Consider the following 23,062-nt stretch of genomic DNA (forward strand, 5'->3'; position numbering starts at 1 on the left):
CAGTAGATGCTCTGCTAAACCAAACACAGACCCAATACCTCACGAGTGCACGGCTAACAGGATATGAGCTGACACTTTTGGCGCCACATATTACACTGAAAAGATGCGCTACTTTGAACCCTGCCACTTTATTTCCCTATCCGGCCGAGGAGGGTCAGGAAGAAAAACATCACGATTGTGTTTTCCTGACCGAAGAACAGACAAAGGGTCGTGTCGACTTACAGGATGTGCCACTTCCAGATGTGGATGGGGAACTGTGGGTTGATGGATCGTGTGTAAGGCTGCCAGATGGTACGACTTCCGCAGCCTATGCGATCACGACACTTAAGACAGTGGTAGAAACAGCTAGGATACCACAGAAATCGGCTCAGGCAGCAGAGCTGATAGCCTTAACAAGAGCCTGCGAATTGAGTGTTGGTCCATGTGTGAACATATACACAGACAGCCGATACGCCTTCGGAGTAGCACATGTCTTCGGGCTACTCTGGAGAGAGCGTGGGTTTTTGACATCTCATGGAGAACACATTATGCACGGAGAGCTAGTGCGTGATCTCTTAAATGCGTTGCTTGGCCCAAAGAAAGTAGCGATAGTAAAATGCAGTGCTCACAAAAAGATCACGGATAAAGTGGGCCGAGGAAATGCTTTTGCAGACAGTATAGCAAGACAAACGGCTATGTCCCGAACTAGCTCCCCCATGTATGTGGTACAATCGCAGGCTGAGCGATGGAGTGATGCTAGAGCAGAAATATTGGATATTCAAAAATCAGCTACTGAATCTGAACTTGCGGCATGGGCAGCAGATGGGGTACTAGATGACGAGGGTTGTTGGAGAAGCAAAGACATGGAAAAATGGAAATTGCCTGCGGCTTATTTGCAGACGATGGTCCAGATGACACATGGACTGGCACATGTCGGAGCTCTTGCAATCACTCGGCTGTTAACACGAGTTTGGGAACATCCTGAGATTGCTAATACTGCGAAGAGAGTAGTGCAGACCTGCCTGGTTTGTTTACAACACAATCCTGGAAAGGGGACCCATACTCCGAAATGAGGGTTCGTTCCACCTTCTGCACCATTTGAGGTACTCCAAATGGATTACATCCAACTCGAGCGCTGCAACAACCTGAAGTATGTCCTAGTGGTGGTATGTGCCTTTAGCAAATGGGTTGAGGCCTTCCCCACGAAAGACAATACGGCTTTGACAACAGCTAAGGTGTTGCTTAAGGAATTCTTTCCTCGCTTTGGAGTTTGCAAATTTCTGTGGAGCGATAATGGGCCTCATTTTGTTGGAAAGATTGTGGAGTATGTACTGAAGGGGTTAGGGATTCAGCAAAAGTTCCACGCTGTATTCCACCCTCAGTCGGCAGGTCTGGTTGAGCGGTACAATGCTACGTTGAAACTTAAGCTGGCCAAAATTGTGGCGTCTACATCGTTGAAGTGGCCAGACGCTTTGCCGCTAGCACTGCTCTCTCTTAGATCAGTACCCCATTCACGAACTGGCCTTACACCCTATGTGGTGGTGTTTGGGCGCCCCATGAACATCTGGGGGGTGCCTAAGCCGCGACTAATACATGATGTGCCTTGTGTTATGATGAACGACTATTTGGCACGATTAACAAATGATTTACTCTCTATTCATCAACAGGTTCGAGAAGCGCTCCCTGACAACTCTACTGGAGAGGGCCATGATCTCCGTCCTGGGGACCACGTCATGATTCGGTCGTTTGAGAGAGCATGCAGTCTGGAGCCTAGGTGGAAGGGCCCCGAACAGGTCCTCCTTGCAACCCGAACCGCTGTACGAGTGACCAACAGGAAGCGGTGGGTGCATTCGACACACTGCCGCCGTGTCTCTCCGGATCTGGTGACTCCTGCTGTGCTGACCGACTACAAGGAGATTTTGGAGAAAGAAAAGAGCCCAGCTGTGACGTCGGCCGAAGTTGAGGGAGCCTTCCCGGACCACGCTGTTGCCGGACGAGAGCGTTACAACTTGCGTCCTCGATAAGAAGATTTTTGTTTGTCTTTTTTTTTTAATGACTGGTTGGTTACCGCTCCAGGTTTGTGAAACGGAAACCGGGAATTCCAAGGGGGGGGGATCAGTTCTGCCAGTGTAGCGACACCCGTCTTGGCCCGGAGAAGAAAACAACGGCTACCTCGGAGTTCAGCACCGCATTTTTCTTTTTTAGGTATACACGAACGTGTATCTGAGACTCTGTAAACAATTTGTGTTATTTAAGACTTTGCACGAACATTTCTGAACTATGGCATCAACGGCATCATGAGACAAAAAAGTATTGGGTGCCTTTCTCTTTGTCCTGACTATTGTGGTAATAGCTGTAATAGCCTGGGTAGTTGAACTTGTGGTGCCTGTACGTGAACATTTGCTGCCGACTACCCCGGCTCCCTCTGAACATTTTCACTTTACTTTACCCTATCACGAAGAACGGCATCGGCAAACTTATCTGAATAACAGTTTTATTCAGATTCTGCATCACACACATAATATGACCAATACCTCAAATTGCTGGTGTGTGGGATGTTGCCAGGGCACCAGAAAAGAGGGGGCACCCCACTCATTCCACTCCCGTTTTCGCACAATGGATCATGCAACGCCTGGTACACCCTCCTCTTTACTTTGAGATGGCCAACCAAAGGGGGGGTACTTTTCCGTTTGAACAAAGTATGCACCCATGACAAGGATGGGTTTCCGCGGGCTGAGGGTACTCGATTTGAATGGGAGGAGTACAGGCCTGATAATGTGTCTGCCCCACGTGTGTACAGCAACCAGAGAAATGTTAACGTATCTAGCGCACATGTTATTAATGTTATTGCTACTAAAGCCGATTTGTGCATTAGAAATAAGGGTTTGATTGCAGTAGGGAAAAGCGAATGTAACACTACTCTCACTTTTGACAGCCTGAATGGCATCTCATTTGTAGCATCACGGAATACTTATTTTATTTGTGGAACGAAGGGTTACCATCAGCTTCCATTGGGATGGTTGGGCACGTGCTATGTATCGTTTGTACTACCTCCTGTATTCATTGCCCCACCAATGTATCACAATGATTATACTTTATATCATGATTTTGTCCTGAATAGGGTTAAGCGGACTATTGTTCTGGATGACATCGACCAGACTGATACTGCCTTGCAACAATATGTGGACTTTAATTTGGGACTATTCTCCTTCGTGGGGGCTGCACTGAACAGCCGGAAAATAAGACGACTGACACGGGTTGTTGAGGCTGTAGCGAATGACACTGCCATTGCCTTGGGAAACATCACTGAGGAACTACAGATTTCTAGAATTGTTACACTCCAAAACAGGATGGTGTTGGACGTAGTTTTGGCTGATCGTGGGGGGGCATGTAGAATTATCGGAAGCAGCTGCTGTGTATACATTCCGGACAATTCTCCATCTGTTTATGATGCCATATCCAAGCTGCACAAGATTGCAGCTGAGATACACCCGGACAATGGAACTTGGACACTTTCAGGATGGTTCTGGTCCATGCTTGCTACCTGGGGCTGGAAACTGTTGACGATTCTATGTACAATTGTGGGAGCAATGTTTTTTATATGCCTATGTATTCAATGTGGCCCAGCCTTATGTTCTATGTGCCTATCAGCTTGCATACCATCAAGACGAGCTCTTGCTCATGACAAAATGATGCTTCATAAAGAAGTAACACAAATCATGTTAATAGACATCGAGGACGAGCATCCTGATTATGTTCACTATGAGGTAGATTCAGCTAAACGCTAAAAGGGTCGTCTGTCGTAATTGGCATGGCCGCCTTAGCGATTAGCTGAACCTACACGTTGTCCTCCTTTAACTTGGCTATATATGAAAAACGCCATTTTGAATGTTACGGCGGCCATCTTAGACCATAAGCGGCCTCGTGGCCGGCGTGCCCTTTAGTCCGTTGTCCGTTCCACTGACCACTTCAGTCTGCCCAGCAACAGGCTATTTTTAGTACTGGTCAAGCTGCACATGCGCAGTTCCAACTGACCAGTAAGCCTTTAGGAATGTGCGCCAAACTGACCAGCGGAGTTGTGCCCCCTCCAATGAGCTGGCAGTATTCCAAAACATGACCATATATGTCCTTAAAATGTGTTCTAACTTGTGCCGCCTATCTTTTATTGCCCCAAAACTGTATATAAATCGGGGTCACACCGGTGTTCGGTGTGATACCTCTTGCATTACCGAAGGGTGCTGTTTGAGTGTACCACCACCCCATGGGGTCTTAATAAACTTGTTCTTTGCCTTTTACAGTTTCCGTGCCAACAGTTCTTGAGTGTAAGTGGGTTATCTTCGGAGCATGTAGGCCTTGGGAACCCTGATTACTTCACTCCGACGCAGGAATCCTCTTCAGGGAGGTAGCTGGAACAGGCGAAGAAGGGTGAGGTCCCCGGTCAACACGGAGCGCTCACATCGGAGCCGCCGTCCGCGCCGGGCACCAAGCCACGCCCCCCCAAAGACTATAGTTCTAAAGAAGACACAGACTAACAAGGGTCTGCTCTCTAAAGCATGGGCCAACCAAACTTGGCTTACCACACAAAAGGAACCTTTTTGATTGTATTGTTACACAGGTTGACAAATCAGAATACAGATTCTATTGCAGCATCATCAAACCTATCTTAGTACCATATACTAAATGAATAGTAAAACCTCCGCTTTGGAACTAATGTAAACAAATTTGACAGTACAAATCTAGTTACACTCAAAGCAACGGCAGACTCATTTTATAAATAGCCTTACAGTGGCACAGGCAGTACAAATCTTGAATTTTTGCAAATAAAGGAAAACTTCCACTCCAGCATGTAAATGCAGAGCTTTTCATTTCGCAAATGTTTTTATGTGTAAAGAGAGGAGAAATGGAAATACACAAACATAGCTGTGTTGAAATTAAAGATGGGGGTTGGTCCTGGTTCCGGCCTAATCTAGAAAAATACAGAAAAATATGGTTTTGCTAAGAACTCTTTCTTTAATTTTTAAATACAAAGTATTCATGATGTTGGGCATACATTATTGAATAATCGGAAATATCTTTATCAACTAAAACACTGCTATTTATTGAGTTTATGAAACTTGGGACTTGGAAAAACGTTTCCTAAGATTACGGTTCAAACTTTTTTCCTCTCATCCATGTTAACCACTTTTAATGTATGGGGGAATGAGCTGCATAGTTGGTTAAGTGATTTCTCCACAATTAATGATAACATTCACCCTGAACTCACTTTCAGCCTGCCTGAAATCAACAGCTATTCGGCATTGTCAAAATTGGCCAACATGACCCACAGAAGCAGTTCTGAGATGCATCTACTTAAAACAATTAGGGCCATTTTAACTGTTGCCTGCTTCAGCAAAGTACCTGAAAGGTGGTAAATTGCTAACTTTCATCCTTCGCCGTAGCTAGCGGTCTGCTTCACGATACTCAATTGGGCTTCTGTGCTGGATATAGTATGGAGACTGCTTTATTAGAGGTATCGGATTCCATAAGGAAAACTTTACTTGCCATGGTGGTATAGTTAGAACTGTCAGCAGACTTTGATATGGGGGCACACTCCACTTTGTGACCAGATTAAGCATTCTTAGCCTCCAGGGCACTGTTTTGTCCTGTATTTGATCATTCATGGAACAGCACTCCCAGTAGGTTTCCCTTTGCCCTTTCTCTTCCTCTCCCAAACCCCTAGTCTGTGGGGTGCCTCAGGGCTCGGCACTCAGGCCGCTGCTTCTTAATCGCTTTCTGCCCCCTCTGGCCACTATCATTGAAACCTGGGCAGTGAAGGTAGTCTCTTACGTAAATTACATACAACTGCTGATCTCGTTCCAAGAACACTCGGAAGCAGCCTTCCTCAAATTTAAGGAGTGCCTAAAAGGCATTTTCTACTGGATAGATTCCAGCATGAAACTGAATATGGAGAAAGCCAAGTTTCTATTCTTCAGCCAGAAGGCCCTCCTTCCGACAAACCTTTGGTGGCCTGATGAACTGAATGCACCTCCAGAGCCATTATCATTGGCTAGAAATTTGGGGACCCAGTTTGATTCCGAGCGCTCCTTTGCTACTCAGATCAGACAGCTCACTTCAGTCTGCTTTCTGCAGATCAGATCTGTTAGGAAATTGTTACACCTGATTGCGGAAGAGTGCAGAAAAACTGTAACACAAGCTCTTGTGACATCACGTTTGGATTACACCAACAGCCTCTATTTGGGTAGTCCTGCTTTCCTGAACCCAGGATTGCAGATTAAACAGAATGTGGTGGCCAGGCAGAATTGCAAGCCCTTTTCCGTCAAAACATTGAGCTCCTATTTCCAACACTTTTATTGGCTGCCTGTTGCCAAAAGAATCAAGTTTAAAACCCTTACATTGGCATTCAGAGCTCTTGAAGGCAAAGGCCCTGCTTATCTTATAGACTTGGCCTGTACCAACAGTAGAGATCTAGCCATCTCCAAATCATACCCATTCAGAGGTTTGCTAAAGTGTGCTGAAGTGGCAGGTCTTACACAGTATTGACGTCTAAGCTCTGGAACGCCATGCCTATTAAATTATGCTTGACCGAATCTGCGCATTGTTTTAGGAAAGAACTAAGGGGCAGATTTATGACGGACTTGCGCCACGTTTACGCCGCCGTTGCGTGACGCAACGGCACAGAAACGTGGCGCATCCCTACAACCTATTTACAACGTGACGCATCTAGCCAGATGCGTCACGTTGTAAAGCCCTGTGCCACATGAAACCTGCGTCAGGTTTCATGTGGGCGTTCTGTCTCAGGGTGGGCGTTCCCTCGTAGGAAAGCCCCGTAAAACTGACGCAGTGAAATCTACAAGATTTCACTGAGTCAGTTTTACGAGGCTGCTGCGTCAAATCGTTACGCCTGCTTGAAGCAGGCGTAAGGAGTGACGCACCACGTTAGGTATGGGTGACCTCTGTACATTGCAGGAGTTGCGTCACACTTGCGACGCTATTCCAGCAATGCGCCGCCCGTACACCACAAGATGCGTCGAGCATCTGCCCTTCCTTGCACCATGGTGCGCCGCATTGTAAATGCGGCGCATATGTGGTGCCGCAAGGAGGGAATTGCGTGACGCATCAGTTCTGGCGCATCCCTGCTGATTTGCAGAGATGCGCCAGAACTCATAAATCTGCCCCTTATTATTTAAAAAAAAAACTAATATTTAACCAGAAATAATAAAAGAATACTAATAAAAACTAATTATAATCCCATACAAAAATTAAACAATGTATACTTAAATAACATAAAAATAAATGAACACACAATAAATCGAAACTAAATAGTAACAATAAACTAACTTTTAAAATTATAACAAAAAATAAAACAACGTAAAAATTGTAAAACAATCCTAATTGACATTGGAGAGGTAACATTCACAGCTCTCTCTACAGCCTAGGCAACAGTCAGAAAAGCTGTAGACTTTTGGATGGGTTAGGTTTGAAATTCCCACTTTAATGTAAACAAAACTAGAGAAAGTGTTGAACATTGCTAGGGACAGATTTACTATTCCTTCACTAGTATGAGTAGCAGTAGAGTAACTGTTGGACTTTGCAGGTGTCAGATTTACTATCCCCACTCTAACATAAGCAACAGTGGGAAAAGTATTGGACTTCGTGGAAATTAGTTTTACTATTCTCGCTATAATCTCAGCAAATACAGGGAAAATGTTAGAACTTGAAGGGTCAGACTTACTGTTCCCACTCCAATATGACTACCAGTAAAGAAAGGGTTGGACTTTTAGGGGGCCAGATTTACTCCATTCTAAGTAAATGAAGGAAAAGAGTTGGACTTTGAATTATTTAGATTTACTATTCCCATTCTGGACTAAGCAACAATGCAAAAGTGTTGGACTTTGGAGGGGGGCAGTTTTACTATAACTACTCCAATCTAAGCAACAGTGGGGAAAGTATTGGACTCGGGAGATATTACATTTACTAACCCCACTCTAATCTCAGCAACAAAAGAGAAATGTTAGAACTTGGAGAGTCATATTTACTATTCGCACTCCAATATGTGCAACAGTAGAGAAAGTGTTTGACTTTGGAGGGGTCAGAGTTCCTATTCACACTCCAAGAGAAGCAAAAATAGGGGAAGTGTTGGACTTTAGAGGGGTCTGATTTTCTATTCCTACTCCAACATAAGCAAAAGTAAGTAAAATGTTGGATTTTGGAGGGGTCCGATTTATTATTCCCACTCCAACATTAATAGAAACAGGGAACGTTTAGGACTTTGAAGGGTTTAGATTTACAATTTCCATTCCAATATAAGCCACAGTAAAGAAAGTGTTGGCTCTTGGAGGGGGGTTCAGCTTTACTTTCCCCACTCGATTCTGAGCAGCAGTACGGAAGGTGTGAGACTTTGGAGGGGTCAGAGTGACTATCCCCACTCCAACTAAACCAAAAGAAAGGATAGGAGATTGAAGTGATCATATTTACTGTTACCACTCAAACAGAGCAACAGTAGGGAATGCGTGAGATTTTGGAGGGGTCAAATTACAATTCCCACTCCAATGTAAACAAAAGTAGGGAAAGTGTTTGGCTTTGGACAGGTCAGATTTACTATTCTCCCTCGAATCTAAGCAACAATAGAGAACATTTTGGTTGAACCGCAAGATTTACCACTCCCACTCCTAAACTCTCAAAATAAAACATTTAAGTATAGACAGAAAATGTAAAACCTTTTTTAAAGAACAAATGTATTTATAAAAAAACAAATAAAATTAAATGTAAAGAAAATACACTTTATATTACAATTATAACAAGTAAAATTAAAAACAATATTGAAATATTTTAAAAATACCACTTCATGCCCTACTACCCTAAAAACAAACACCAACAAAATTATTTTTTAAAGATCCAGCTTCTTGACAAATTACACTCAGATTGAACAAAACATATCACAATAAAAAATTCATTGTTTCACAGTCCTTCAATTCATATTGTTCATAACATGGAAAACTCATATATGTATACGTAAAATATTGAAAAAAGTACAAATTGATATATATTGCTAAGATTATATCCAAAAGTTCCTGCTATTGTAGTTTTTCATCTATCAGTACCTTCAATCGTAATCTTTCTTCCCATTTCAATGATCTTTTATTACATTTAGATGACTAATTTGAGTTCTGCTTTTATCTCAGTTATTATTTGTAAGTCAAATTTCCCAATATTCTCCAATAATGTATTAAACTATTTTTGCATGCCTCCGTTCTTCTTAAAATGGATCCATCTCCTATAAGATGCACCGGTAACACGAGTAAGAGTGAATGGCTGGATCTCTGAGGTGTTTCCCATCAGACGTGGTACGCGGGTCAGTGCTATCCACTGTCACCCATATTATTTGTGCTGGCATTGGAGCCATTGGCCTGTAAACTGCGGCAACGACACGCCCAGGCAACATTGCGGTTTCATCAGCGACCCTTAATGGTCTCATTATATGCTGAAAATATGTTGCTATATGTGCGCGAGACCTCCACTTATTTTCCAAAGCTACTGAGGAAATATGTTCTTGAGTGCTTTTCTGGGTTAGGCATTAACTGGGCTAAATCCACAGTGTTCCCTCTGACAGCGGGTACCTAGGAGATCAAGATGGACTTCCCCTTGCAGTGGTCCACTGACCCAGAGCAGTATTTGGGCATATGGCTGCATAGAGACCTTGCAGTGGTCATCTCAGCTAATTATGGACGTACCATTGATAAGATTACTGACCAAGCAGCGTGCTGGGCTAGGCTACCTCTTTCTCTTGTGGATCGTATAGCGATCATAAAAATGAAATGTTTGCACAAACTGTTTACCTGTTTATAAATATCCCTATCAGATTGAATGTTGCACTTTTTAATACCTTGCAGTTGGTCCTGCTCGCATTTGTCTGGGGGGTTGGAAGCGCCGGTGCAGTTGGAAGATTTTGACACTGCTGTATGAGAGGGGGGTTTTGAGGCCCCAGATTTCCGTCTCTACAATTTATGCACTCAGGCGCAATGTGCGCATTTCTGGTACTTCCCTTAGAGGTTCCAGCCACACATGGCAATTGAGGCAGACTCGGTTCTTCCGGTGCCTCTGGTTGCAGCAACCCTGCTGGGTGGAGGGGGTGGTCCACAGAGCAAAATCAGCCCAGTTCATTGTACGGCCTGGGCGTGGAGTACACTCGCTAGAAGGGTAGAGCTGGCTTACCTGTATGCCCCCAGATTGCTGATTGTGGCGCATCCGGAGATATCACTGGTACAAACTGCCCTGCAAGTACTGAGTAAAGTAGGGATCACTCGCCTAGGAGATCTGTACATTCAGGGCCAGTTTCGGGCGCTTTCAGATCTGCAGAGTCGACACGCCTGATGCTGGACTTTACATATGTGTGAGTGCGACAAGCCATCCGTGATATTTACCCAGAATTCTTGGCGGAACCACTAAGTCTGAAGGGCACTGCAGACGGTGCTTGCGGGGGAGGAACGAAAGGGCTTGATCCAAAAATTATATAATGCCTCTCTTAGGGAGACTAAACCCCTCATATACTAGGTGGGTGACGGTAGTGGGCACCTCTGTGACATTGGCCGAATGAAATTTTTTTTGTGAATTGACATGGCGGCTGACGGTGAATTGCAATCTCAGAATAATACATTTCAAATATCGACATCAACTTTATTATACCCTACTTCAGTTACGGCGTTTTGGGCTAAGAGAGAGTGCGCATTGCGTCCGATGTGGTGGACAGGATGAAGCAGAATTCTTGCACTTGGCTTGGCACTGTGCAAGCATTGCCTGGTTTTGGGTACGGATTAGAAAAGGGCATACGGAGGTTGTCATGGAACCTGTAGCGTGTTTTCCTGCAGTATGTCTCTTGGGATGGGCTCGCAAGCTTAAACCCTGTGACAGGTTGCCGTTTCCATGTTATTTGCTAAGCGAGTGGTTGCACAGCGGTGGGGGGCTAAAGCTGTTCCAACAGTGAAGCAATGGATGCGTGATTTAATGTATTGTAGGGACCAGCTGGCCACCTATGTGGAGGACCTACCGGAGGCGTCTCGCCCCAAGGAATTTTGGCTCCCCCTTGCAGGGTATCTACTGGGCAAGCCAGACATATGTTAATATCTTGTATGTTGTGCTGGAAGAAGGGGCTATTGGACACTGTGATGCATGTTACACTGGGCTGTTCGAGACTCATTGAAATGCTATTCCAAGTGCTGGGGGGAGTGGCATTTGAGGGGATTGTCCAAGTTGGGCTGAGTTCTACAATGGAAAAAGCAGCGTGTATAGATACCTTTTGAAGGAGCAATTGTTGCTGGAACAATGCACCTCCTATTGGAGTGCCCTGTGATTGTTTATTGCTTGCAAGCTGAACAATAAAGATATATTTTTTTAAACTAAAAAAATCTGTTTTTGCATGAAACCAATACTTCTAACTGAATGAATGTTCCTCATTTTTGCCTTCTGTTTTATTTTCTTTGGGCTTACAAGCAGTTTCCAGTATGAAGTGATTAAAGAATGGTATACAACCACTAATATGAATGTTTAATATTGATGATTCTAAGGTAATTATTCAAACACAAAGAGTAATTGCTGGAGTCAGGGCAGTACTTTTATTTTACCATGAGACTCACCTCTACAAATATTTCCTCACAAAACTTTGACAGTATGGAGCGAAGCCAAAACAGATGGAACCACTTGCCTATCTCCATGCCACGGTGAACAACCTTTACAATTAAACTTTTACAACGCACTACCATTACAACGCGGTCATTACAACGCAAACCATTACAGCGCATTGCGCTGGGGGGCGCTCAAGATAGGAAATAGGTTTAATTTTCTATCCAACACCTTCCCTAGTGTACACGGAGACTGGAGTTGGAATAGAAAATTAAACTTTTCACTATCCAGCACCTCTAAGCGCTATGCGTTGTAAAGGTATGCGATGTAAAAACCGCGCTATAAAGGCAGGCGTTGTAATAGCCTGCGTTGTAACGTCATACATCCCCATGCCCCTCAACATTTATTGCTAGTGGTGGAGTGCATTTTGTATATTGTTTCGGGTGTGTAGTATTGTAGTGTAGTTATCATATATCTGATAGGCTCTGCGCATTGGAATGATATACACTATAGTTGTGGCATAGGACTGAGGTCAGTATGCCTCTATCAAGTACATTAAACGTAATCACTTTTGTGTGCCAGCTAACTCAGAGGTCACTAGAAACTTCTCGAATTAACAAGAAGGGATCAGTGTCTGACAACCACATAAACATGACAACTTTGATTCCCTTAGGATCGGAACAGTTTCAGAATCGATGTAACAATAGATAACAGGTTCACTCAGCCAATCGTGCATGCTTTGTTTCTAGAGAGTTTACACAGAAATAGGTTGACGGGTGTTTCAATAAAAAGGGTTTATTGAACAGTCGTATTTCTCGTGCAAGAGATACGAACTGCTACAATCGTAAGACAAAATGCGAAGTATAATAATTACAGCGCTAGCAGTAAGATAAAATAATACTGCAAAAGCATGGTTTGTAGCTATGACATATATTCATAAAAATACATACATAAATAACACAGGCTAAAATGTGAATGCTCATCTAGTGCTTCTAGCTAGTTTTACCCCAGTGTACCTAACCAAAGTGTAGTACGAGGTAAGAAGTAGGTGCTGTTTTTCTATAGTCTAATTTAGCTATAGTTAGGAATGGTGTTGCCAAGATTTGCCAAAAGTCCCTCTAGGTTCTAGTCTGCTCCATACCATAGAATGAGAGAGGTTGGAATCTCTTTCCGGGTCTCTATCTCTAACACCCTGCAAGGGGAGACGGAAACACTGGAGCTGGATTCTCTGCGAGGAGGATGACAGCGTCTGGTCAGTGCATCAGGCGGGGACACGAATTCCTTCCGAACTTGCCGTGGCAAGCCGTGCAAGTATGCAGCAATGACTTGCCATGGCAAGTGAAGGTATATTTATACCTTGAAGGTGTTTAGGAATGCCAGTATTGACATAAAGTCGGGCAGAGGAACTTCATGAATGAACCCCTAAGGAATAGATGTTCATGCATAATAAATGAGTTCTTGGAGAAATCAATAACCCAAGCAAGGGGAAGTCCTAAAGTCTTAAGAGTCTGGTTTTCCAGGAACTCATTGTGACGTGGATGGGCAGATGTAGGTAACCATGCCTGTATTTGGTTAGCATGGATAATGTCTAAATAAGAATTGGATTTCTATGCCTAAATAAGGGCAATGTGAATTGTGCCTATATAAGGCCATAAGTCGGGAAACCTATATATGGTATCTAAATCAACACACAACAGGTTTGCATTCAACCATTGAAGATGTTTACTCTAAGGAAATTTGAACCTTTCAATGGAGAAAACCCAAGTAGGAAATATTGATTCCAGCTACTGGTTTATGTGAGGGTCTAGTAAACCCAAATCCCCTTTGTCAGCACATATTCTTGCTGAAATAAATCTGCCCGCAATGACCGCAAATGCTTTGAAAATGATTACTAATTCTATAACAAAAAAAGAAATAGAAGACATAATTAAACTATTATCAAAGTCCCTGGAGAGGATAGTTTTGGAGCTGAATGTCATAAAACACTAGCTTACCCGTCGCGCGTTGCTGCGATCTCAGAAGAAAGGAAATTTAAGGAAACTTGTTATGATAACATTCAATTTACATTGTGTAATTTTTATTGAAACGTATTCGTTTTAATATGGAAAACATTTTAAAGTGTTGTTTTAATTCTGTTTATTTATTCGAGTGCTTGTGGATACACAGTATTTTTTGTTTTTCCGTCTGGTGCGTACACGAATAAATCAGAAGGTTTTCCGACGCGTGAGCTGGCCACAACAGTTGCCCATGTGAGAAGCACAGATTCTCCAAATCTAGTCCACGCAGCGATTGTCCTTGTGCTTTGTTGATGGCCATTGCAAAAGCGAGTCGCACCGTGACCTGTAAACGTTCAGTATTGGAACGATTATGAGGGCCCTGGGGGGACGGGGGGCAATATTTAACACATTTTTCTTTAAAAAAAAATCTTTTTTTTTGCCAGAAACCTTCGCGGGAGTGTACTCAACAACTTTTAACAATTTATTTTTGTTGTTGCCAGAAACCTTCGCACGAGTGTACCCAACAGCTTCCCAAAGTTTCATGGCGATCAGATGAATGGTGTAGTAATGCATAAAGGACGAACAGACATACTTTAGTTTTTATATATATAGATTTGCATCCAATTTAAGAAAACCACTCACAGAATTGCGGAATGAAGTCATGAAAAAGGCTCCACTTCTCCCTCTTTTCAGGAAGGAACTATAACTAATTACCTAAAACCAGGAACACTGAAAAAAGAAACCTCATTATGTATGCCTATTCAATTACTAGATACGGACCAAAATATTTGCACCAAAGTTTTAATCGACCATTTTACCAATATTATCTCTCTACTTATACATAGGGATCAAAATGGCTTTATAAAAGGCATCAATTTACCAGACAATACACATTACATGGCCACATTTGTAGACTTAACAATAGCAAAAAAATTCCTTTTGCGATTTTTCTGCTTGATGTTAGAAAGTATTTGATCTCGAAAATTGTCAATTTCTACATAAATTTCTACAGAAATACAAATTTGTGGAAGAGTTCATAAGATCAATTGCAACACTTTCACGAGGAACATTGGCACAGCTGAATATTTTTAAGAAATCTGCTAGTATACTTATTCCTAGCATGGGAGGAGGGCTGAACTTGCCTGGACTCAAGATGGCTGCGAAGTGAGGGAGCTCCACTGAGCCATCCTCATATCCAACAGGAATCCTGAATCTGAGCAGTAAAGAATGCCCCTGCTATAGCCCAGAGAGAGCACGGTGGGAGCTCCATTGATTGATCAGCTTGGGAGACTCGAACGTGGAAAGGAAGAGTGGAAACGCGGAGACAGGGATGGCTGTGGCCTACTGCACACAAACACAGGCTGAGAAGACTGGCGGTGGAAAGACGACCTGCAGCTGTGCCCGATCCCCGCGCCTTGAAGAACACAATGCAAGCTAGCGCCGGACCGTCCTCCTGCCCTGGGCGCCCTGAAGTGAGAAGCGTGCAGCCAGAGGAGACGCTGAGGGCGTGACCTGGTCTCGGCGGAGACACAGTGAGGCCTTGCTGCCCGGAAGAGGATCGGAGGCGGGCGGTGCCTCTGGCGACACACTGGGGGAGCGAATACCTGAAATTGAGCTGCGATAGGGAACACAAAGACTCATGGCTGCACATCAAGAGAAATACTGGGCGATTTTGATGTAATTGAGCGCGGGAGCCTGCTTGCAAAGGACATTATTATTGGGAGGCGGCCATTTACAAACACAAGGCGCAGCTGAAGCTGATGGCTGGGAGTGCGAAGTAGCCCCAAGTTAAAGGCAAGAATATACCTCTAAAACAAGTGGCAGAGTTCTAATACTAGTGGGATATTGAATAAAGAAAAGAGCTCCAGGACACACAAAAGTTAGCACAAAGTGATGAGGAGAATCCTGTAGTGGAAGAGGCAGGAAGAAAAACAACACAATACTGTCTGTTAATAGATAAGAAGTAAGAGACATATACAAAATCATAAATATAAGAGGAAAAAGAGAAAGATTCCAGTGGGTTCCACTGCCTCAAAGGAGACCTTAAACTCTATACAATAGTATGTATGTATTTGAGCTTATATAGCGCACAGCTACCCACAGTGGGTTTCCCGGCGCTTGCTTAGGGATCCCGTCCTGGTATTCCCCTGTGAGATAACCCCGGCAGTGTATCCACAAGGTGAAAGCCAGGCATCCCGCCGCGAGGGGCCGTTGTGGAGATTAAGCAAGCTATTGCCCAGAGTCGCAGAGTGTGAACCCGTGAGTCGAGAAGGCACCGGAGCGAGAATTATTGAGTCCGTGGAAATTTTAGCCCAAGACCCGCCGAGGCGGGGAATTGAACCCTGGTCCAGGGCCGATCTCAGCTTCCGGGTCTGCCGCCTCTAACCCCTGAGCCACACTTCTCCACAATAGTGCTATTCCATAGCCAGCCTAAGGAGATGGACGCACAGGGATGTACTGCCCCCTAGATTACAGGACTTATAGCAGTGCACCTACCCGGAGCAGACAGCTGGGGGTCCCCAGGAGCAGCCTGGAGCTTGGCAGTGGAGCTGAGAGGAAAAAATAGGCTTTAGTGTTCCAAGAGTGCTGAGAGCACGCCCACCAATGATTGTGAACTACCATGGCAGGCGCAGGGAAAGGGCGAAGCTATGGGCAAAGTGGAAAAAAGCAACCTAAGCTACACTTCGAGCAGCGAAAGATGAAGCAGACCAGGCAGCTGACAAGCCAAATGAAATGGCGAGGAAGCAGAGGGGGACATACGACACATCTTAGCAGCAATGCAAAAGAGCCTGTCCACAATAGATGGCAACATAGACTCACTGGCATACCGCATGGACCGCATGACTGAGCACCTCGACATCGGCTTTTTAGTCCAGGCAGGCTGATTTAGAAGCTTATTTGCCCAATAGAGTGCTGTGCAAGTTCTTGAAAAGCCCATAAGAACCATGACTATGTCGTATTGAGTGCCATAGCTCCAGTGGCTAATTCCTAAAGATGTTTTAACCAAGGGCAAGCAGTGAAGTTTTGTCCTTATTTTATACGTATTATTCACCTATCTTCAAAAATCATCAATAGAATAGGTTATCAAGGGAAGACATATACACCCCTACTTTTATTCTACATTGTGTGGCCAATCTGAGATGGAAGCCACTACATGGGAAGAGATAGATGCCCCCATATACACCCTCTCTCTGATGATTCTGTCGGGAGATACTGCAATGTATTTGTAAGCCTGTAGAAAGTGGTGGATCACACTATACCACCGAAATGCGTCGCTTTGTATTGGGAACGCACCCAAGTAATACCGGGTACAATTAGGAGGAAAGAAGGCTATTAAGCATCGAACCAGGGTTATCAACTCCGCTTTTTATGTGTTTGGGATCCTGCTGGATTTATTAGGTTGTTGATGTTTTTATTGCTGGTCAAATTCTCCCAGGGGTCTATGTATGATATATTTTTTAACGATGTGTATTGATGTTTCAAATGTGTTTTAACCTTTTGTATATACTTTGAATATATAAGGGTCCTAATAAAAATATGTTATAGCATTTATAATAAAAAAATGGTTTCTAGTCGGTGTTGGTGATTGGGTGATGAGTGTATGTTAGAAGTGTGTGCTCGTATGCTTTAAAGGAGCCTAAAAGGATCTCTTCTTTGACGGAAATAGAAAAGGCCAAGAATGAGACGGATACCGCGCAGAAGCAGATGGGGAGGCTCCTAAGTGTATTACAAGATAAGGCGGGAGACTTGTGGGCAAGATCCTGGAGAAGCAATATTTGAATTAAAGGCCTTCCGGAACCCACCCATGTGGGCAATTCGGAGAAAGACGTAGAGGAGATATTGATATCGCTGCTTGGCCGGGAAACCTTCTCAGCTATGTTTGTAGTGGAGCACGCACACCGATCGTTGGAGCCATGGCCTCCACCTGGTGCCACATCATGACTTATCATAGCTAAACTGCTGAACTACAGAGCAAGAGATGCTGCACTGGGAATAGCCAGAGAGAAGCGTGATCTACTGTACGAAGGCTCCACAATCTCATTCTTCCTGGACTTTTTCATGAGGGTGCAAGTGGCACGGAGGCAATTTTCTCCTCCGAAGCGACAGCGGCGAGAACAGAATCTGGATTACGCCATGGTATATCCAGCTCGACTAAGGGTTAATATGAATGGGAAATCCAAGATGTTCACAGATTCCAAAGTTCTGCAGAAAGCTCTCAAGAATTGGGCCAAAACTGGAGAGTGAAGGAAAAAGGCAGAAGCGCGAGACGTGTGAAGCATCTTGAATAATAAATCCAGCACTCCTTGATGCTATTTTAAAAGGTTCGTTCTAAGAGAAATAGATCTCATCCATCAGCAAGCAGATAACGAAGCAACTGACATGACTTAGAATCATCACAAGCTCAGAACCAATTGCATGGTTAATATTCCATTGCAAGATCACATAAATATTAAAGCAACAGTACACATATATTACCACACATCTCCCTTCCTTAAATATGTAAGAAAATGTGAAGATAAAACACAAATAATAAATATACTATTAAATTACTATAATTATTTTTTCTTTTAAATAAAATCCAAAAGACAGGCAGGATGTTTTGTGATTCTACAAGAACTTATAACATTTTTAAAACCATCTTCTAGATTGGATTTTGACTTCATATGAATGAAAGAAGGGTTATCATTAGATAGATCTGCATTGAGATCATTTCTCAATTTACCTTTTACCACAACAACTCTATTCAAATTCCATATGCGATGATCTTGTATTCGAATGGCATTGTTGAATCTTGATTACCTTGATGGGTTTCATGAACTTGGACATTGAGCTTCCATAAATACAAGGACGCTTAATCATAACCCAATCAGCTACTTTTACTTCCATTTCTTTACAACATTTTTAGCATCAAAATATGCCTTTCTTGGTTCAGCTTTCTCTTCATCTCTTCTTTGTACTTCCTCCCCATCACATAAATTCTCCTTTCCTCTTAGCAATTCATATTTGTTAACCCAATAAGGTTCCACACACGTATTAGGTAATCTTCCACGGAACAATAAGAAAAGTGTTTTCCCAGTCATCGTTTGAGGAGTCAACCTATACGCCTCTACTTTTACATTGACCTCTTTTTTCCAATCTATAGACATGCTTTTAGCCTATGCAATAGTTTCTTTAATCACTATGTTAAATCTCTTGACCATGCCATTGGCCTCTGGATGGTAAAGAGAAGAGATTTTATGAATAAAGTCTTTAGAAGATAAAAATTCCTCAATTTCCTTAGATATAAGCTGAACACCATTGTCAGTCAAAATTGTAACTAGTAAACCTTCCCTAGCAAATAATATTTTTAAACACCTGACTACACTATTAGAATCAATCACCGATAAAAAGAAAACCTCTGGACACCTAGAGAACATATAAATGACCTCCAACAAAAACACTTGTGATTCTTTAGCATGTATTGGACCAACTATGTTCAAAGCAATGTCTTGCCAAGGACCATTAGGCAGTCTCCGTAAAAAACATAGGTTGTACATGAGTACTTTTAGCCTTATCACTAAGATTGCAAGGAATGCAATCTCTTATAACACGCTCCACCATTTTGTCCATTCCTGGCCACCAATAAGACATTCGTAATCTTTCTTTACACTTTGATAAGCCTGAGTGAGAAAAATGGACCAAATCAATTAGCTCCTTTCTGAGACTATTGGGTGGAACAACAAATCATTCTCCACTGATAACTCATTACGTACAATCCATTACATTTTAATAGATTCCGAACCATCCTTGTTACTATCCCATCCATTCTTTACCAAAGGCATCACCTCACACACATTTGCATCACTCATCAATTCTTCTCACCACCTTTTCTCCAAAATTATATTATAATCTACAACACATACCAATTCATCATCAAGATTCAAATCATCCTCATCTACATGCTCTGTAGAACCCAAGTGTGACAGAACATCAGCCACACCATTATCAACACCAGGGATATACTTGATAAAAAAACTATACTCTTGTAAGTCAATAATCCATTTGGTAATTCTACCAGAAACAAGATCCAAACCCTTTTTACTAAAAATCTATATCAAAGGTTGATGGTCTGTGTGCTGCTCAAAATCCAACCCCCACAGACATTTTTTAAGTTTCTTTATCACCCAAAACACTCTTAATGCCTCTCTCTCAACAAAGGAGTATCGAGTTTCTGGATCTCTTAGGCTTCTTGACAAGAACATAATGGTTTGCATACCATTAGGACCTTTCTTTTTTAACACAGCTCCTAATTCCTTTTCACTCGCATCAGTAACCAAAATGGATTTGTATGTAGGATTACAACTTTTTAGAGAAGGAGCTTTTACTCAACTTCTCTTTAATAGCAATAAATTCTTTTTCACAAAAAGATCATTCCACGAAAAATCTTCACCCTTACGTAACGGTTGTCTCATGTTAAGAGTAGCACTAGCAAAATCCAAAAGAAAATTTAGCATAGTATTCGATCATTCCTAAAACCTTCATTAATTCAGCTTTATTTTTAGGTGAACACATTTTTTTGATGGAGATCAGACTTAGGTTTTACTCCATCACCAGAAATGTTATGTCCCAAGTAATTAATTGTGTTAGACTTAAATCTACACTTCCTCACCTTGATTGTGAGATTGTGTTTGCACAAATTTTCTAACACCGCCTTAAGTCTTGCAACATGTTCAACTTCATCTTTTGCAAATATTAAAATATGATCCTGATATATACATACACCAGGAAGATCCTTTAATACTCTGTCCATAACTCGTTGAAATACAGATGAAGCCGATACCAACCCAAAGGGCATCCTCTTAAACCTAAATGTGCCAAATGGTGTAATAAAAGATGTATAATCTCTACATGATTCCTGCAACTCAATCTGATGATATGCAGATGTAAGATCTAACGTGCTGAAAATTTTCGCAACATCAAGTAACACCAAAAGCTCAGTAATATTAGGTAAAGGGTATCTATCTACAACTACACATTGATTAAGTTGCCTAAGTTCAATGCAGAGACTCAAATCGCCATTGGGTTTGCGTGCTGCAACAACTGGAGCCAACCATTCACATCCTTCAACCTCCTCTTTAATTCCACTGTCTTTTAACTTCTGAATTTTCTTCTTCATATCATCCTTAACAGAGAGTGGAACATTTGTAACCTTACAACTCACTGATACAGCATATTTTTTCAACTGAATTTTATGCTGATATCCTTTCAAGCATCCCATAGTTTCTTTAAAAACATTGGGAAACTCTTCTTCCAAATCATGTACATACTTGTTTTCCTGATTCTTCTCAACAGATTGAACTTTATCACCTGGTTGTGCAGAAGGATTGACATTAACATGAGTTTTGTCTCTCATTTGGATAGGTGGATTAGCATTGGGATCTAGAAACACACCTAAATCACCTTGGTGTATCCAACTAATTAAACTGTTTCCTCTTTGAGACATCATTTTTTCCAGACACATATATATTTTTGTATTCTATGAGTTCCATGAAGTAACCATGTAGTTTTATGGGTTCACCTCCATATGCTAAAGGAATGATGTCAGCTTCAATGAGTGGAATTTTACTCTTCAATTTAGAATTAAAAAACTCATTAGAGATTATTGTGATTTTAGCACCAGAGTCAAATACAACTCTGGTCTTCTCCCCTACAACTACAATTTCATCAAAAGGACAAGATTTACTATTACTTTTGATTTCAACCTGAACAATTATCTGACCACACTCAAAATCTTCAGAGTATGAAGTTCCGGAGGTTTCTTCAAATACTTCTACGTCTTTAACTTTGAGTTTTAGTTTAGTTTTACACAAAGCTGTGAAATGCCCCTTTATTTTGCATTTTGAACACGTTTGGTTGAGAGCTGCACACTTTTTGTCATTGGCAAGTTGCTCCACCTTACCACACCAATAACATTTTCTTTCAGCCCATGTTGTGCTAGAATCCTTCTTATCCACTACACTTCATTTCTCAGATTTATCTTTAACTAATTGGACCCTGACATCCTTCTCAGAGTCTTTCTTTATAACAGCTATACATTTTATAGAATGCTCAATACGTTTGGCAACTGTTAATACTTCATCCAGCGTGGGCTCATCCCTTAACCATAACTCTTCTCTAACTTTTTCTATACCACATCCAAACATAAATTGATCTCGTATGCGTTTGTCAGTAAGACCCTCAAATTTACATGAAGAAGCAAGGGTTCCTCAAATGGGTTATGTAAGAATCAATAGTTTCCTCTGTACCCTGCATACGGTTTGCAAATTGATACCTTTTGGTATCAATCATTTTTATTGAGCAGTATAGCGTCACTTAACACAGCTCAGCTACCTACAGATGATCGTATTAACCTTTGGAAGATAATGTAAGTCCAATTTTCTTATACAAATGTCATAGTCATTCAAATTATTGGACTCAGAAGGTGGAAGATCTGGTAAATGGTCAAAAACATCCTGACCCTCTGAACCCAAACAATGAAGCAATATTGATAACTTCCTTTCTGCACTTAAGGAAGGTCCACACGCTCTGGCATAACGCTCAAAACAACTTTCAATTTTTTCCATGTTATAGCTGGTTCACCCGGGCATGATAAAAAAATGGAGCTGCTGTTACATTTTGCATTTTCAATGAACTGCGTGTTGACAAAAAAAAACTTGAAGTTGAATTGAGTGAAATAACACTGGAGTAATATCTAATATTATAACATGAAATTGTTAAAATCAAACAAATCAAGAAACATTACACAATACAAGCATAAATTAACTCATAATAAAGTTCATTGAGATATACAAACTAACTTGAAAGAAAGAGCCGAAGTGTACAATAGTCACACCAAGATAGCTAACAAGTTGTCAAATTTGATTGAAGATATGAGCAGAATGTATCTTCAATAGGCACTTAAAGGAATGTAAATGATGAGATCAATGCTGGGAACATCATAGTTCAACTGTATGTCACCACAAATTATACAAATGAGAGTGTCACTGAGCCATCTCGAGTAACACGCAATATAAATAAGTGAGAGTGTCACTGATCAACACAAATTATACAAGTGAGCATGTCACTGAGCTATATCGAGTAACACGCAATGTAAACAAGTGTGCGTATCATTGATCGACTCACCGCTAAACTTCCCTTCAATAACGATCTGCATCTGTCATTGCCAAGAGTAAACAAGTGCTTACCGCTTTTGAAATAACTAGAAGCGTAACACTAAGATCAATATGGTGTGCGCATCACTGCCGAGTAATACGCAGATTAAGGAAGTGTGCGTGTCACTGCCGTAATTCAATGCAAGCCAAATGCTTATGAGGCTACTGATGCATACGAAAGTGTCATTACATTTGAGCCTCCGTAGCACCCATCAGAAACAATCAGCGAACTCCTGGCAAATTCCAAAATGGTTACCACGCACATATTAGCGTGCGTAA

This window comes from Lissotriton vulgaris, chromosome 3_1, assembly GCF_964263255.1.
Source record: "Lissotriton vulgaris chromosome 3_1, aLisVul1.2, whole genome shotgun sequence".
NCBI classification, from domain to species: Eukaryota; Metazoa; Chordata; class Amphibia; order Caudata; family Salamandridae; genus Lissotriton; species Lissotriton vulgaris.